Genomic DNA, 19027 nt, shown 5'->3' on the forward strand with positions numbered 1-19027 from the left:
TTTGGAAAAAAATTCAAATAAATTTTATCCAAAAAATTAATATTAGAACTGACCCAACCCACACTCATGCCCGGCACTGCTCGGCTCGACCGGATGGCAGCGATGCACGTGGGCATGTGTGGTGTTTTTTAGCCAAGGTTCTAATTGTTCATAACTCCTCATTTCTACAAACTTGGGGTGCCCCTTGGGGCCCAACCCAAGTGTCGCAATCTAGAGTTTATATACATACACAAACTTTCTTAAAGTTTCAATGTGGGACAACCCATTTCAAAGAAACCCACATTTACTTCTTTAATTATCCATTCCACGAACCCGAAAACGACGTCAAGTTCTCATTCACTCATAAATGATTTTGACGAACCGTCTTCACCGTGTGACTTGCCATGCGGCAAAGAACACGTCACCTCTTCGGACCCACCCCAAAAGATGCTCAGGGCCCACTTAATTTTGGGCTCAAAGTTGGCCCAAAATAAGTCTTTATAAAACCAATTTTCCAACAATCCCCCACATAAATGGAATTTGACGGAGAGAAAATGCAATAACATGATCCAATTACAGAGAGTACAGAAATTAGAAATATTCTGCAAATGATAGGTAGCTTTTGGCTTTGAACCTTCCCTTGTGAGACACTATCGGATTTACTAGCTAACCAGTGCACATGATGTCTTGAACTGTTCAGCCATTTGTGTAAACCAAGATAATAGAACTCACACAGTATGTCCCCAGACACAGTTTAGTTCTCACTACTGTGTTCATTTTGGCACTGAACAACCTGGTCTTTCATGAGTGCTCTAGAGAATTGTAGCCCTTCACAAATCTCATAGAACCGGCCTAGTTCACACTCATCTAGGTGATTCTTATGAAGAGTATCCTGCCATACTCCACTAGGTATACCTAGATATAAGAATCATTAAAAGTATTACTTAACCTAAAATGCTGCAGACATCACTATTTCATCATAGAAATTGGTAGGAGTTTGTCTCCCCAGTGATCCTTTTGAGTCATTCACAACTCGGGTTGTCTCTTTGAACCTAGATCTTGGGATCTCCAATCAACTAGGTTGGGTTTCCGTTGTGGTAACTCTTATTTAATAGGCTTAAGTCCCATTCCCCTCGATGAATTCTCAACTAACTCTCTTGCTAACCCTTTGGTTAGTGGATTCGTTATGTTGTCTTTAGACTTCACATATTCAATGGAAATAATTCCATTAGAGAGTAGTTGTCTTACAGTGTTATGTCGACGACGAATGTGACGTGACTTACCGTTATACATATGACTCTGTGCTTTACTAATTGCTGATTGACTATCATAATGTATGCATATAGCAAGCACTGGTTTTGGCCACATTGAAATATCTTCAAGGAAGTGGCGAAGCCATTCTGCCTCTTCCCCTGCTTTATCTAAAGCTATGAATTCGGATTCCATAGTAGACCTAGCAATGCAAGTTTGTTTGGAAGATTTCCAAGATACAGCCGCACCACCAAGAGTAAAAACATACCCACTGGTGGACTTTAAGTCTCTAGTATCCGATATTCAATTTACATCACAGTATCCTTCAAGTACTGCTGGATATCTAGTATAATTTAGCCCAATGTTACGAGTAAATCTGAGGTATTTTAGAACCCTTATAATTGCTTTCCAATGTTCTACTCCTGGGTTACTTGTATATCTACTGTTAGAATTTACCATAAACCTACCACCACTACCACCTCACCTACTCCACTAAACCTAACCCACTACACCACTACCACCTCCACTTCCACTTCACCTACTCTCCACCTACTCCCAAACACACTCCTATATAATAGGAATCCTTGTAATTGTAATATATATAACAAGACATCAATATTCATCAATCAATAAATACAGATCTATCAATAATATCAATCATCAATACATATTTCATTCTCTCTATTTTTCCATACATTAAATTTGACATGGTATCAGAGCTTGGTTAAGAACCTCGTAATTTCGCTTCACCGGCAGGCGGCAGCCTCGCCTTGGCCGCCTGCTGGACCTTAGCCCTCGTTATCGGAGCACTGTCTACTCTTCCCGTGGTCTACTCACTGTTTGCATGTACTCTTCAAGTTCTTCCTCGCTGTAGTTTCCTTCTGCACTGAGCTGACGTTTCATGTCCTCTTGAAGCTGGATCAAAGCAATTGCACCTGTTGCGGCTGCAACTTGGGATTTAATGAAGTGGCCTTTGTTTCTGAACCACTCAGCAATGAAAGGTTGAGTCGACCTTTCAGTATTTCGGCAAGCTTCTCTTCTCTTTCCCTTTGAACAACCCTCATTTTCTCTTGCAACTTTTTAGCAAACTACTCTCCTTCTGTAAAAATATCCAATGAAGCCATTGAGGCCATGGCAAGCTGGCCAATGTAATCCTCAAAAAGCTCACTCCCAAAGAGCATTGCAAAAAAAAATTGCAGCAGGATCAATGATTGCATCAGTTGAAATTCCAGACTTCCCACAAGCATCATAAGCCTGTCGTTGGGTTGGATCACTCAGCACTTGGGTCTCTTATCCCACAAGCATCATAAGCCTCTCTCTGGATCTCTTATCTCTCTCTCTCGGGTTGCATTTTGAGGGGGGGAAGCTGGACACACATACACAAGCACACACACCATTCACACTGCCACATACACAGCACATGCACGACACCATTCACACCCATCCTTTCTTTTTATTTTAATACACACATCCACTACCTCACCTTTATTTTCATTATTATAAAGCACTATCCCCAATTTTATATAAACTTTTCTATTCTAAACTTTTCTCCACCACCCAACACCATCATCACATTTTCCACCTCCCATCTTTTTTAATATTTCAACTCCACTTGCCTCATTAATTTAAAAAAAAAAAAAAAAAAACAATTAAACCAAAAATCCCAAAACCGTGGTTTTTACCAAAACCGTGGTCCCATCTTTTTTAATATTTCAACTCCACTTGCCATAATGATGCTGTCCATGCCTTGGATCCTCTTCTTATTCTTATTACAAAAAAAAAAAAAAAAAAAAAAAAAAAAACCAAACCAATTTCCATATTTGCACAACACACCATATTTTATTCATATTGGGGATCAACCCCGATCACACTTTTACAGCAAAAAAAAAAAAAAAAAAAAAAAAAAAAACCAAACCCAAACACCCACATCCACAGGCGGGATTTTTTCTTCTCTACTCTGCCGCTGGTCTCTTCTTTTTGCCTCCGTCCTGGGCGGTCCTTGACGGTGTTGCCTCTATGTTTCCCACTCCACTGGGCACGATCACTACCCCCTGCTCCTCCACTGCAGCATATGGCGGCCCTCCAAATCGGAACATCACGGTGGCCTTCCGCTTCAGCTCCTTATTTTCTGCTTTCAGCACACTTATCTCTGCTCGCGCATCCTTATACATGCGTTGGAGCAGAGCCAGTTGGGCGTTTAAATGCTGCACCTCATTTGTCCTACTCTGCAGCCGGTTCGACAAGTTTGTGACCGCCGTCATGGTTTCCACACATGACTTCAAAGTATACTGATTGGCCTCCACATCCGACTGCACTGCCATTCTTTGCTCCACAGACCGCATCGGAAAGTTCAACGGAGCAAACTCTGGGGCGTTTGGTTGAGGTTCCAGTGCCACCGCACCAGTTCTCTCTCTTGTTGACTCGTTGAGGTCGGGAAAGAGGGTGAGCAGACCACGGGAAGACGAAGCCATTTTCTAGACAACAGAGTGTTACAGAGTGTCTCTCTCAGAAATCTCTCTCAGAAAACAGAGTGTTACAGAGTATCTCTCTCAGAAATCTCTCTCAGAAAACAGAGTGTTACAGAGTATCTCTCTTAGAAATCTCTCTCAGAAAACGAAGAGTTTTTCAGAGTTTTTCTAGCAGGTTTTTGTCTCTGCTTCCAAGCCTCAGCCTCCGCTTCGGTTTATAAAGACCATGACAAAGAGGCCGACATGCGTTCTGTCAATCACGTGCATCGCCGCGTGTCTGGCGCACCTTTTGATGGCACGCCTTTTTATGGATTGGGCACGCCTTTTGATGGCACGCCTTTTGAAAACATGGGCACGCCTTTTGATGGCACGCCTTTTTATGGATTGGGCACGCCTTTTGATGGCACACCTTTTGAAAGATTGGGCACACCTTTTGAGGGTGCGACTTTATAAGGGTCCGACAAGACTCTGTAAACTGTCCCGACATTGATTCCGGTTAGCTCCTTTATGGGTCCGACAAGACTCTTTAAACTGTCCCGACATTAATTTCGGTTAGCTCCTTTATGGGTCCGACAAGACTCTGTACACTATCCCGACATAGATTCCGGTTAGTTTCTACAAGGGTCCGACAAGACTCTGTAAACTGTCCCGACATTGATTCCGGTTAGTTTCTATAAGGGTCCAGCAAGACTCCGTAAACTGTCACAACAACTGTCACAACATTGTCTGCTACAACGGTCTGACATGACCCCATAAACTGTCTTCTGCAACGGTCCGACATGACCCCATAAACTGTCTTCTACATCGGTCTGACACCGCCATCCAGTGTCCTCTCCAACGTTATGACACCACCATCCAGTGTCTTCACCAATGGTCTGACACAACCATACAGTGTCTCCTATCCTCTTTTATTTTTATGTATTTTCTTGTTTTGTTACTCTCTTCAAACTCAAGTTGGTTAGTTTCTATCCTCCTTGAGTTTGCGGGGGGCTGTTAGAATTTACCATAAACCTACCACCACTACCACCTCACCTACTCCACTAAACCTAACCCACTACACCACTACCACCTCCACTTCCACTTCACCTACTCTCCACCTACTCCCAAACACACTCCTATATAATAGGAATCCTTGTAATTGTAATATATATAACAAGACATCAATATTCATCAATCAATAAATACAGATCTATCAATAATATCAATCATCAATACATATTTCATTCTCTCTATTTTTCCATACATTAAATTTGACATCTACTTAATTTACTTACTGCATAATTAGCTATATCCGGGCGAGTGCAGTTCATCAAGTACATTAAGTTTCCAATAATTTGAGCATACTCTAATTGAGAAATACTTTCCTGTACATTCTTAGAAAGAAACAAATTAACATCCACAGGTGTTCTAGCAAGATGATCATCATATTTGCTAAATTTGTCAAGTATTTTCTCAATGTAATGAGATTGTGACAAAAAATAACCTTCTGATGTTTTGGTAATTTTCATACCAAGAATTACATCAGCAATGCCCATCTCTTTCATGTCAAAATGTTTATTCAATATTTTCTTAGTAGTTTTAATCATGTCATTATTACTATCTATGATGAGCATATCATCCACATAAAGACATACAATGACATAATCTTTGTCTGTGTTTTCAATATAAACACATTTATCACACTCATTAATTTTGAATCCATTTGACATCATTGCTTTGTCAAATTTTTCATGCCATTGCTTTGGCGCTTGTTTTAAACCATATAGGGATTTAATCAATTTACACAATTTCTTTTCTTTTCCTGGAACAGAAAAACCTTCTGGTTGTTCCATATAAATTTCTTCATCTAACTCATCATTTAAGAAAGCGGTTTTCACATCCATTTGATGAATTTCTAGATTGTATAGAGATGCAATAGCAATTAGCATTCTAATGGATGTTATTCTAGTAACTGGTGAGTATGTATCAAAGTAATCAAGACCTTCTTTTTGTCTATACCCTTTGATCACAAGTCCTGCCTTGTATTTGTCAATTGGTCCATCTACTTTCATTTTTCTTTTGAAAATCCACTTGTACCCAAGAGGTTTACAACCTGGTGGTAAGTCCACTAATTCCCAAGTGTGATTTTGCAAGATGGATTCAACTTTACTATTGACAGCTTCTTTCCATAAAGAAGCTTCAAGACTGGACATAGCCTCTTTGAAAGTTAAAGGCTTATTTTCTAACAAATATGTTAGAAAATCTAGACCAAAAGATTTTGAGGTTCTAGTACGTTTACTGCGCCTAAGTTCCTCTTCCTCATTTTGATCTATCTCTTGCTCTTGATCTTGTTCTTGATCATTACTAATAATAGCATCAAAAGATCTTTTATTAGTAGTAGTCTATTGTTCAGTCTTATTTGGAAATACATGTTCAAAGAATGATGCATTCCGAGATTCAATAATAGTATTTGCATGCATTTCGGAATGTTCTGATTTATGAATCAAAAATCGATATGCACTACTATTCTTGGCATAACCAATGAAAATGCAATCAACGGTTTTAGGACCTGTCTTAGTCTTTTTAGGACTAAGAATAGCCACTTTAGCCAAATACCCCCACACTTTTAAGTATTTGTAGGATGGTACTCTCCCATGCCACAACTCATAAGGTGTTTGATTCATTTTCTTTCAAGGTACTTTATTCAAAATATAATTGGCAAAAAGTATTGTTTCTCCCCACAAGTTCTGAGGTAATTCAGAACTTATTAATATGGCATTCATCATTTTTTTTAAAGTCCTATTTTTCCTTTCAGCAATTCTATTTTGCTGAGGTGAGTAAAGAGCGGTGGTTTGATGAATTATTCCATGTTCTTTACAAAACTCACCAAAAGGTGATTCATATTCACCACCTCTATCACTTCTTAGTTTTTTGATTTTCTTACCAAGTTGATTTTCAACTTCATTCTTATATAGAATGAAAGTTTCCAAAGCTTTATCCTTGGTTCGAATTAAATAAACATAACTATATCTAGTATAGTCATCTATAAAAGTGATAAAATACTTTTTCCCACCTCTTGTTTGAATTGATTTAAAATCACAAATGTCACTATGAATTAATTCAAGTTGTTCCGTACTTCTTTCAATTGAATGAAAAGGAGTTTTGGATAATTTTGCCTCAACGCAAATTTCACATTTATAATTTGAATCAATGTCAAATTTGGATAAACATTCCATATTAATTAATCTACGTAAAGATCCATAATTAACATGTCCTAGTCTACCATGCCATAAATTTGAAGACTCAAGCAAGTAAGAAGAAGATGTATTTTTATTAATAACTGAGAGTACAACGATCATTACATTCATCTTGAAAAGGCCATCAAACATACAACATTTTCCTACATACATCCCATTCTTAGTAAGTATAAATTTATCACTCTCAAACACTAGCCTAAACCAATTCTTACTCAACAAAGATCCGGAAACAAGATTCTTGCGAATGTCCGGTACATGCAGCACATTGTTGAGAGTGAGTTCCTTTCCAGATGTCATCTTGAGAACAATCTTCCCTTGTCCTTCAACTTTGGAAGTTGAGGAGTTGCCCATAAAAAGTTGTTCACCGTTGTCCACTGTAGAATAAGATGTGAACATCTTTTTGTCGGCACAAATGTGGCGAGTAGCACCAGTGTCCACCCACCATTCTTTAGGATTTCTAACAAGATTTGCCTTGAAAACAACTGCAGAAAGATTGATGTCATCTACAACATTAGAAATATTGTCCACTTCGGTCATATGGGCTTGAGCAGGCTTCTTACTTGTTATTCTTTTGCTTTTGCCTTTGCTACGGCAATCTTTGACCCGATGTCTCTCTTTGTCACAAATGTAACATTTTTCATTAAACTTGTACTTTTTAGTTTCCCCTCCTTTAGAACCTTATGATGAAATTTCTCTAGAAAATTTCCGTTTCTTTACTTTTAGAGCATGTTCCATCACATTTGCCTTAGACTTCATTGGATGCTTACCAACCCGCTTATCTGAATTATGGTTGTCCTCCTCAATCCTCAAACGCACAATTAATTCCTCTAAAGACATCTCTTTGCGCTTGTGTTTGAGGTAGTTCTTGAATTCTTTCCAGTCTTATGGTAATTTCTCAATTAAAGCTGCAACTTGGAAAGATTCACTAAGAGACATGTCTTCTACATGAATGTCATGCAGAATGAGTTGGAGATCTTGAACTTGGCTGATCACAGTCTTAGAATCAACAATCACAAAGTCCAAAAATTTGCCAACCACAAATTTCTTTGAGCCGACATCTTCCGTTTTGTACTTTTTCTTCAAAGACTCCCATAGTTCCTTTGTTGTCTTGATAGGACTGTAGACGTTGTATAATGTGCTTTCAAGTCCGTTCAAGATGTAGTTCTGGCAAAGGAAATCAGCATGTTTCCAGCCATCGACCACTTGCCGGTCAGTTTCATCCTCTTTCAGAATAGGAGCATCCTCATAGAGAAAGCGTGCCAGGTTTAGAGTTGTAAAATAAAACAGCATTGTCTGCTGCCATCTTTTAAAATCAATTTCGAGAACTTCTCTGGCTTCTCACCGTGATTTACTGGTACTGTTACAACAGGAGAGGAGGTTGGCGCAATTACAGCCACCATTTCAGTACTCGTTTGAGCATTTGTTTCAGTAGCCATGAATTCGAATTTATTTTTAATTAATGAACACTCATAAATTATTTAAGAAAACCAAAATTAATTTATGACAAACTTCCAAAAAAAAATATTATGAATTGTTAATGACACCAGTATATTACTACTAGTTGTCAAAGAAAATAGACAGTATATTACTACTATCTGTCAAATAGCATATAACCACTATTTGTTTTTCCAATCAGAATATTAATTTGTAAAATCACAGAAAGTAATTTCTGTAAGAAGAAGAAAGAGAAAAGGGAACAAACAAAAAAATCTGTAAACAGAATAATTTGAATCTGTCTAAAGATTGTTGGAACAATCTTCTGTATACAAAAAATAAATTGAAACAAAATCAAACAAATAAAATAAAGAACGTACTGAAATTTATTTTTACTGAACCGAATAAATATTTAAAAACCAAGTCGAGTGGGTGACACTCTTTCCTTAAGACAGATTCACCTCGCTACGATGCTTATAGTTAAGTGGCGTCTATCTCCCAGGATACAATGATCTTCACAAATTTATAACAGCACTCCAAACAAATTTGTCCAGCAAACTAGAACCTTGTGTTCTATACTCTCTTTAATTTTTTCTAAAACTATAATGAAGAATAAATAATGCAAATGAGCAAAACTAGAAAGAAAGAATGAATTTTCGGATATGAAATCTGTTGGAATAGGGCTGGTATTTATAGGCAAAAAACAGTCCCGAAAAGGTATGAATTTGAACTTGAACAGATTCATATTTGAAACTGAACAAATATGGTAACTATACAGTTATATAACTGTTCAGAAACTGCTGAAACTGCCTGGGCAATTTTGAATTTGAATTTGTCTGAAAATGAATCTATCCAGGTGCAACAGATCTGAAACAGTTTTGAACAGATATGCAAACTGTTTGGCAGATTTAAAACTGCTCGGAACTACTGGGCAATTTTTCCCAATCTGTTGGACAGTTTGAACCTATTGAACTGCTGGAAAATGGACTGAAAACCAGATACAATTTGGACAGAAAATTAAATTCAATTTCATTAAGAAAAAATTCAAACGCGTGTGTGGTGGTTTTTAGCCAAGGTTCTATTTGTCTATAACTCCTCCTTTCTACAAACTTGGGGTACCCCTTGGGGCCCAACCCAAGTGTTGCAATCTAGAGTTTATATACATGCACAAACTCTCTTAAAGTTTCAATATAGGACAACCCCATTTCAAAGAAACCCACATTTACTTCTTTAATTGTTCATTCCATGAACCCGAAAACGATATCAAGTTCCCATTCACTCATAAATGGTTTTGACAAACCGTCTTCACCGTGGAACTTGCCATGCGGTAAGGAACACGTCACCTCTTCGGACCCACCCCAAAAGACGTTTGGGGCCCACTCAATTTTGGGCTCAAAGTTGGCCCAAAATAAGCATTTATAAAACCAATTTTCCAACGCTTTTATCTTTTCTTTTACTTTATATCTCCTGCTTGTCTAATAACACCAATATTTGGACTCTAATTTTACATCTTGGGCTATGCTTATAAGTGGAGTTGAAGAAGCACAGAGCCGTACAGATAGCGAGTCTTATTTTCATTTTTTGGTTCAAATCATATGTTCTAATATATTAAGTGGCCTAATTGCATTTGTGAATGGCTTGCGTTTTTCAGCTATTAGGTTGAGCTAGGATGTTTTCCCTTTTGCAGATTTGTGAATTCAGGTTTGCCTGAGCAGTGTTCTTTGTGATCAAGTGTTAAAAATATTGTTCTGCAACATACACATACCTTTGGGGGAACACATTAGCCCCAATGCAAGGGCAAAGGAGTGCAGGCAATTCCTTTACTGAAACTGTTGATCTTAACCAGGGATTTGTTTCCAATAACACTGGCATGAATCAGTCAACTGCTTGGAATAGCATGCTAAGTCCAGTGGAAAGCCGGTTGCCAAATTACATGCTTTCTTCTGCTGAAGGGAACTATACTTGCACCAATGCTGTTAGTCATAGTGCTCGAGGTTTTAGTGGTTAGGATTTAGGGGAATCTAGTTCTAGTCAAAATTTACAAGGCCATGGCATTGGTGATGGTATGAAAATCGAAAATGGTCGGTCGTCTTCATTTTTGATTCGTCCTGGGTCTGGACCGTCTAACATCTTTCTTCGTGATAGCGTTAACAATGGTGTTGGTGGTAATCAGGTTACCGACAGACCTTTAATTATGCAGAGTTCCCGTTCTAGTCGTGTTTCTCTGAATATAAATTTAAATGCTGGGGACATGGGCAGTAGTGGCGATGGTGGGCAGGACATGGAGCTAGATGCATGCCATAATTTGTACAAGGTAAGCGGACCAGAAACAGAACAGATCTTGAGTGCTAATGCTTCTTCTAATAACACTGGGAATTCTTCTAGTCATTCTGGTTGTTTGGTGGACAATGAGGGTGAGTCAAGTTCGTCTTTGGGCAATTGGGGTTCATCCTGCAAGAGAAAGGCTCTTGAAGGTACTTCTGGACAGTCTTGACCAGGTGGGAGTTCAAACTACTTTCAAAATGCTGAAATCTTTCCACGACATGGTGTTTTTGCTCGTTACAGTGCTTCTAGCAGCTTAAGTATATCACCACCACCAGTGATTTCTCCGTGCATTGGTCCTTCTGAACAGCTAAACCCAAGAAGTGGCATTAGTATGCGTGGAGTAGCTTCTGACGTCTTTCCTCCTACAAGTGTGACAGGAATTGCAGGAAGCTCCTCAAGAATTTTTTCCGTGAGAGGAAATGTTGGGCATCATGAATCTGTTAGGTTTAATTTACCATCAACAGGGAATGTGATAAACCATTCTGATGTGTGCTCCCCTCTCCAGCCATCTAGACCTCTCTCTTTTACCGATTCTTTGGACTTGAGACCAACAACTATAGTAGCACCCAATTCAAGTAATCCCCCAAACCAGTCTTATTCAATGCATATTCTTGATTTGCCAAGGAATACACTTTCTTTCCCTTGTAATGGGACTCTTAATTCAGGAGCTGGCGGTTCTTCAAGTTCTTCATCATCGCGAGAGGAAGCAAGTTTTAGAAGCACCCCAAGAAATAGCATGGGGCATCCTATGGTTGTTCCTCCAACTGAGATGAGAAATTCGGTGCAAGACTAAAATAATTGGAATTTATCTACTGGAAATACCAGTACTTCTACAAGTGTCCCTTCTAGTTCTCGAATTAGCCCCAGCTCTGCTATACGGCCTTTCCCCACTGCGTGGACACCTCATCGCAACCCCTTAACACAAAATCAACAAAGATTATCTGAATTTTCTCCTTGGACTTTGTTTCCATCTGTTGATTCTGAGTCTGAAGCTCTGAGAGCTCACTTTCCCCCATCGCGTTCAAGCCCTTCTTCTTCAGAGGAAACAATAATGCCATCTGGAGCTAATAGCCAAGGCCATCATCCACCATATCCAAGATCGGCCTTGTTGGAGCTACCTGGTGATGATGTGAATGGTTGGCGTGCTTTAGCTGATGATGTTGAGGGGAGACACAGGCTGGTATCTGAGGTTTGTGGTCTAAGTTCTTTGTTTTTTGTTTTAATTTTTCCCTGATTTCCAAGCTTACTAATCCCTTGCTTAAAGTTGGTTAAGATATATTACCTGAGTATGGTATCTTTGTTCCTAGAAATTGAGTATTGCAATATTAAGTTGATTAGTCATGAATATTCCGCATATATCAGTTTGTAGAACTGTGCTTTCCTTTGAGAATGGCAGAGTCATGTTTCCATTGATCTCATTAATCTATTTGATGGAGTGAAATTTAGTGAAATCTGTAGAGATTGGTGACTTGTCAATAAGAACTATTTTAGTCCCCCCAAATTGGTAGACAAGTTGTTTTGGTCTTGTTGACCGTCTTCTTATGTAGGTGAGGATTTTGTGAATTGCCTTGTCAAGTATGGTTAGCTGGACATGTGATGTAGGAGTGTGGGGGTGATGTAGGACAAGTTTGGGGATCACTCTCCTGTTAGTAGTGACTAGTGAGCACAAAACTACTGTGGGGTAGCGTGAAGAGGTTTCTATTTTTGGGATGTTAGGGGACTGTTCTTGGTAAAATTACTTAGATTGTTAGGGTTATATGTTGTAACAAAATGATAAATGTTTGCGAGTGAAGAGAGAATTTTTGGGACTGTTTGACGACTGTTCTGAGCACTGTGAACGATACCCAAGAACAAAACCTTGGCTAGTGTAGTAGTTTTAAAGCCCTTGAGTTGAATGTTTAAGCAAGGATAGGGCTTGGGCTTGGGCTTGTAAAAAGGAATGTCTAAGGGTTAAAACAAGCTTAGACATATCTCGTTGGGGAGTTAAAGGGCTACATATGGAAATACCTAATTTATAATCATCGCACTTGGGTTAGAAAAATTTGATATTTATATGACATACATAAAGATAGAAGCTTCCTGTGAAATCCAATATATCAATTTATTGTAGAAGATTCCTACTACGTCCACACCCCAAAGGCTATAACCACGGCAATCTTCTCACATGAGTAGGCCGCCCACATTGTGAGAGGAGGTGGTGGATTCAGCCATTAGCGGCATATATGTGTGTATGTGTATTATAATATAATTCCAGATTATGAAAGTTGTATGGATCTGTTTATTTATGGTCGTAATTGTCTGAATTGTTCTTGCACATTCTTAATTGCATAATTTGTGACACTGTCAATTTTAGTTTCTATCTTGCTAGTAAACGTACATTCTGTTGCTATCAAAATTGCTTAGTTTCTGATTAAGAAAAGTTGGAACATTGAAGTAACAACTTCTGTCCTTCCATGTAACAGATTTGTCAAGTCTTGAATGCTATGCGTAGGGGCGAGAACTTACGAGCTGAGGTTCAATTTTGACCCATGCCTCATTAATTCATTAATTTTTATATGTTGTGCTGTAACACAACCATTTCGTCTTTGTCAACTGCCACAAGAGTATGAATGCTTTAGTTGATATGGTGACATTTCATGTTCTGTTGATTCTGTTTTTGACTGGAACTCATTTGAGATACCAAAAATTCAGTAAGGCTTTCTATGCTTCTAAACTTCTTAGTAATTATTGTTTATGTTATCTACTATGAAAATAAATAAATAAATAAAAAATCAGGTAACGGTTGCACTTATCGTGCTGCATGAACTAGCTTTATAAAAATGCTACCAAAAGGACTACCAAAAATTCTACAAAATACTCACATGGATGTGGGTCTCATGTGGTGTTGGTGCCACACCCATCATGTGGCTATTTTGTAGAATATTTGCTAATTTTTTTGACAGCAATGTTACATCCACATAATTTCTTCTCCCACAATCACCTATCCACATAATTTCTTCTCCCACAATCACCTAATGAGATGGCAAGACAAAATGCATATAAAGAGAGTTTTGAGAAAATATTTGAATGTGGGTCAACTTTTCAAATTTTGCTTGCCACGTTTTTTTTTTTTTTTTTTGGGAGGGGAGGGGAGGGGAGGGGGGAGGGGAAATTGTGTGGATGAATCATTTTTTTTTTTTGGGTCCCTAAATTGTTGAATGATTTGTCGATCATCAAAAATGTCTTGTGATTTGCTTCATTTCTGACATTGTCCTGCATGTATAATCATGTGTTAGGATTATATGCTCTTCGATCCATTTCATCTCTCTTCTTAACTCCCTACTTGTTGGGTCATTGGGCTCTTTTTTAGACCCAATTTCAAAGATCCAAACCGTTCACATTTTAATATTTATTGATTATATCATACCTGTAAAAAAATAAATTGATCGAATATCAGAAATTACGTGTTCGGATCATCGAACTACAAACCATATTTTTAAAAAATTTAATAAACAGTTTTCTAAACACATGTTTTCTGATATCCGATCAATTTGATTTTTTAGAACTATGATATTTTCAACAAATCTTAAAATGTGAATAGTTCGAATTATCAAAATTAGACCCAAGAGTGAACCAAATGACCTAGCAAGTAAGGAGTTAAGGAGAGAGATAACAGAAAAGATCTTGATTCTTCATTAAAAGGGTAGGGTTGGTGGGCCCAATCACTCTGCTAGGAAAGGGAAAGTAGGAAAAATTATTGGTACTTATATCACGTTGTCATGTCTCATACTAATTACAATTTATTATATCATTTTATATTTTTAAATTATTAAAATTAAATTCGTAAGTCTTATTTCCTTTATCAATTATAACATGTTGCTCAAAACTCATCCAATATCTTCTCGGAAGGTAGATCCGAAATGGCGTATATGGACATCTCCAATTCCAAGTCATGATTATGTGGCTATGCTAACCTCACCATCACCCCCACTAAAACAACAAAACTATATGGAACTCATCACCCATCATTATCAACCCAAAAATGGTATGTATTATGATTTTTTATTCCAATCCTGCTATATGTATATGTTTTTGATTTTGTGACCCACCTTATGTAAAATGGTATGTATTATGATTTTTTATTCCAATCCCGTTATATGTTTTTGATTTTGTGACCCACCTTATGTGAAGTGGTTTCATATTTTTCTCTCGTCTTTAATCTCTTTAATTTCACATTATTAGAGTAGATTTGGGAGACAAAATTAGGAAGATAAATCATTTTTGGGTGAGACTTCTTTCTAGTATTATTGATATTTGATCAACATCATTTTTTATAAAAATAATATACTTAACAAGTTTTATACATTAAACGATGTGAATTATTATAATAAACTTAGAGTAAGGCCTATTTTGATGTTAAATAGAAACCTTTTTTTATTATTATTATAAAGCTTACTTTGGGCTATTTTGGAAAGATAATTAAAAGTCATCTTCTAACTTTTAACCCATTTTGGATCACATCTCTCACATTTTTTTAAGAAAAAATCAAAAAATCATCTTTTAACCATATTTTCAAATCAATCCTTTAAACATACCTCAAGATTTTGATGCTTGTAACCAACTCTGAGTTCTTCAAATATAACTTGAAAATTTAGCGAGTTATAAAATATTTCTAAGTTTAATTTGTTTACATTAACGAGCTGAATACGAATCAAATTTAAATAATTTATTTTTTTATAGCACATATATAATTATTTAGTCAAGTGGTAATTGTTTAAATTTGACTTATTTACGTAACAAGTCGATATCGAACAAGTTTTTAACAAATGAAATACAAGTTAAAGTCAAGTTGTTTGGTTCATTTTATAGTCTTAAATATGCAATGATAAAATTCATATAAATGTGTAATGAGTATATTATACAAATTAATAAATAAATATTATTTTGAACATTAATATATTAAAAAAACTAACATAAAGCGTAGGACTATAAAAATTATACAAATTAGTATATTATACAAATTAGTATATTTATTTATAGTCTTAAATATGCAATGATAAAATTCATATAAATGTGTAATGAGTATATTATACAAATTAATAAATAAATATTATTTTGAACATTAATATATTAAAAAAACTAACATAAAGCGTAGGACTATAAAATGTATCAAATTATTTGACCTTGACATTATTTGACTTGTTAAAAGTTCTTTCGAGATTAATTCATTAATTTTTTAAGCTTAGTTTCATATAAATTTAAAAGATTTTACAAAAATAAATTATTCTAACTCAAATCAATTTGATTGGTTCAAAATTTAACCAAGTTAAATATATTAAGAAATTTATTAAAATTTTCAAATCAAACCTATCCAACCTGCTACTTAAGGACAAAACTATGTATAGACTTACAGGGCCCTGCCTCCTACTTCGCACAAGATGCTCTGATGTTATATATAGTTCAACACGCCAACAACTTCTATGGGCCTTGCTCCTATTTAATTGCTATAATTTTAACTCTGAGAATTATACTATGCACCTTTCATATTATATATGTATCTTCAATTATATTATTTTTTTATTTAATTAGAATTAATTTTTTTTCTTTAGTTATGACAAGGGATGTAATGAACGAGATACGGTTGGTATTTAGATAAAAATTTTCACTAAACCAATAATATTAGTTTTATTATTTTAAACATTAATACATACTGCTTGTCTCATCAAACCGCATCAAATTGAACCAATTGAAATGGTTTAAGTTGGTGCAGTTTAATCATTTTATGGCATTTCAAACTTAAGCCACTTTTTAGTATAATCACTAATGTATATAAAAATACTGAATTAGTTATTTGTCTACCACTTCAAATATATTCAATCCATCCATTTCAATTTCTAAATTAACAAAAATACAAATAAAAAAAAAGCCATAAAATATTAAAGTTTTAAGAATAATGAGTTAGAATTAAGATTATATATAATAAAAATTTACAAATTTAGGTTATAGAGATGATAAAGTTAATTAATTAAGGTTAATAATTTATTGTACTTATTAATATCATTATATTATTAGATTATATATATATATATATATATATATGTTATAAATGCAAACATGTTGAAGCGGTCGGTTTCGGTTTAGTTTGGTGCACAGCGTGCTTGAATGGATATCGAACAAAAAAATAAAAAAAAAAAATCAAATTAAAAAACTGAACAGGTCGATTCTTGTTAAAAAATAGACCAAATATAGTCGATTCAGTCCGGTTCAATCAATTTAATTAAAAAAAAATTTCTTACATTCCTAGTTATGACATTATTTTGAGATTTTGGTTATAACTTTTTTGCATTTGGTTATGACTTTTTATTTTTTATTTAGTTATGATTCAAAAAGTATGAAATTATAACATTTTCTTCTATATTTATAAGGTGCGGTACAGTCTTTTCCTTTTAACCATTCTCTTTAACAACTCTTTATAATACAATAATAAATAGAAAAGATTATTGTACACACCCCTAAAAGGTGTGCACCATATGCACTTTATAACTAAGAAAATGACATAATTTCATACTTTCTGAGTTATAACTTAAATAATTTTTAAAAAAAAATGTCATAACTAAATAACACATGAGGCATAATCAAAGATTTCATGAGTTATAACTAAAATAATGTCATAATTAAAGAAGAAAATTGGTTATAACTAAAGAAGAAAATGAAATAATCTAATGGGGCATATAGTAAGGGGTGTATAGAGTAGAATTTTCAATTTATTTGTAAACCCATTATAAGAAATATATCGATTTTTTTTTTTAATTTATTTATGAAAGTTTAAAATATTTGTAGTATTATGTGTAATAAAAGTTACGAGTAGTCAATTTATAGTGTCCATCTCTAAATTGAAACTGGAAAGTATGAGTTACTATATTTATGTTATGAATAATGTAGTGTAAATCTTACAAATTATATTTGTGATGCAAAATGTTATGAACTATTTTGGTGAAAGAAGCTGCAATTTGTTATAGTGTTGCAATATTTATTGTGATAACGTGTATACGATATTCACCTTTTAAATAGTGCACACCATAATAACTCCATAACATATTATGTTCTAAAATATATTTTTAATTATATCATTCACTTTGCAAATGAAATTAAGTTGATAATTTTTGTCTTTCATTAGCCTAATCATTATTTCTTGCTATTGCAATGTAAAAACTCAAATTGATTAGTGATGCTATCACATAGTATAACTGTTACATCAAATATTTATCAAAAATAAGAATTTATTCATTTTCAATAAATAACATGAAAAATTACAATTGTTAATTGCATAAAAATCCATTACTTTTAATCTAACTTCACATATCTTCCTATGTTTTTTTTGCCCCCCTAATAATCAAATCCTGATCGTACCTGCTACTATTCATTTTGTTTAGAGCTATAGCAAAAGGTACCCTTGTACATAGTGTAAATTTGAATTTAATAATCAAATCCTGGTCGTACCTGCTATATTCATTTTGTTTAGAGCCATAGTAAAAGGTACCCATGTACATAGTGTAAATTTGAATTTAATAAGTGACACTTAAAATAAACCTAATCTATAAATTTCATTTTCTTTGCACATTTCAAATTATTTTTTTGGACGTATTCTATGTTGTTAATTTTTATAATATTGGACAAATTGTAACAGTAGTCCTTGTACTTTAGTAAATGTATAATTTTGGTCATTGTAATTTCAATTGACTCGATTTTGATTATGAATTTATGATTTTATTTCAATTTAGTAAAATTAATTACAATTCTAAGCATTTTTAATAAAAAAAAATATGCATTTAAGTGGCATAGGTCATATTTTTTAGAGTAAAATTTTAAATTTACTAATCTTAGTTAGTTAACCTTAACCAATTCAATGTTTATTTTCAGTCAAAAACACTAATAACATTATTACTTGGACCAAATTGACATAAAATTTAAAATCAAAAGTCAAGATTATATAAATTAAAAGTGTAAAAACTAAAATAATATAAGAAACAAAATATAAATACCACCAATATAATGTCCTATAATATTTTAGAGTTTGAGTACACTTGTTCATGTCTTTACCTGCAAGGTTACTTACTACTGGCTTTAATGGAGAAATTAAAAGCCAGTGGATCTTTCTTTTTCTTTTTTTCTTTTTTTTAAAAAAAATTCAAATCAATAGTACAGTTTATAAGTATTAATAATTAAATTTATAATTTTTTATTAATCTATAAATTTTTTACTGATGTGTCGTTTTCTCATTTTAATTTCTATTAGTTGGACCCCCACACGCTAAGCACATGGGGTCGCTTTCCAGTTGGAGTGCTTATTTTCTGT

At 34.8% G+C, this 19027-nt stretch overlaps 1 protein-coding gene and 1 pseudogene across 8 annotated transcripts in view; one reads left to right on the forward strand and one right to left on the reverse strand.

Moving 5' to 3' along the window:
* Positions 1–19027, reverse strand: part of LOC114266388 (E3 ubiquitin-protein ligase MBR2-like) — a 282653-nt gene that overhangs the window by 168283 nt on the left and 95343 nt on the right. The gene's annotated exons all lie outside the window — the stretch shown is intronic.
* On the forward strand, positions 10434–13437 carry LOC114266381 (E3 ubiquitin-protein ligase MBR1-like; annotated as a pseudogene). Its single transcript, XR_014362810.1, has 3 exons — positions 10434–10782; positions 10867–11882; positions 13156–13437. The product of XR_014362810.1 is annotated as an E3 ubiquitin-protein ligase MBR1-like (transcript).

Source organism: Camellia sinensis, chromosome 2 (assembly GCF_055761805.1).
Source record: "Camellia sinensis isolate YWXY chromosome 2, ASM5576180v1, whole genome shotgun sequence".
Classification (NCBI taxonomy): Eukaryota; Viridiplantae; Streptophyta; class Magnoliopsida; order Ericales; family Theaceae; genus Camellia; species Camellia sinensis.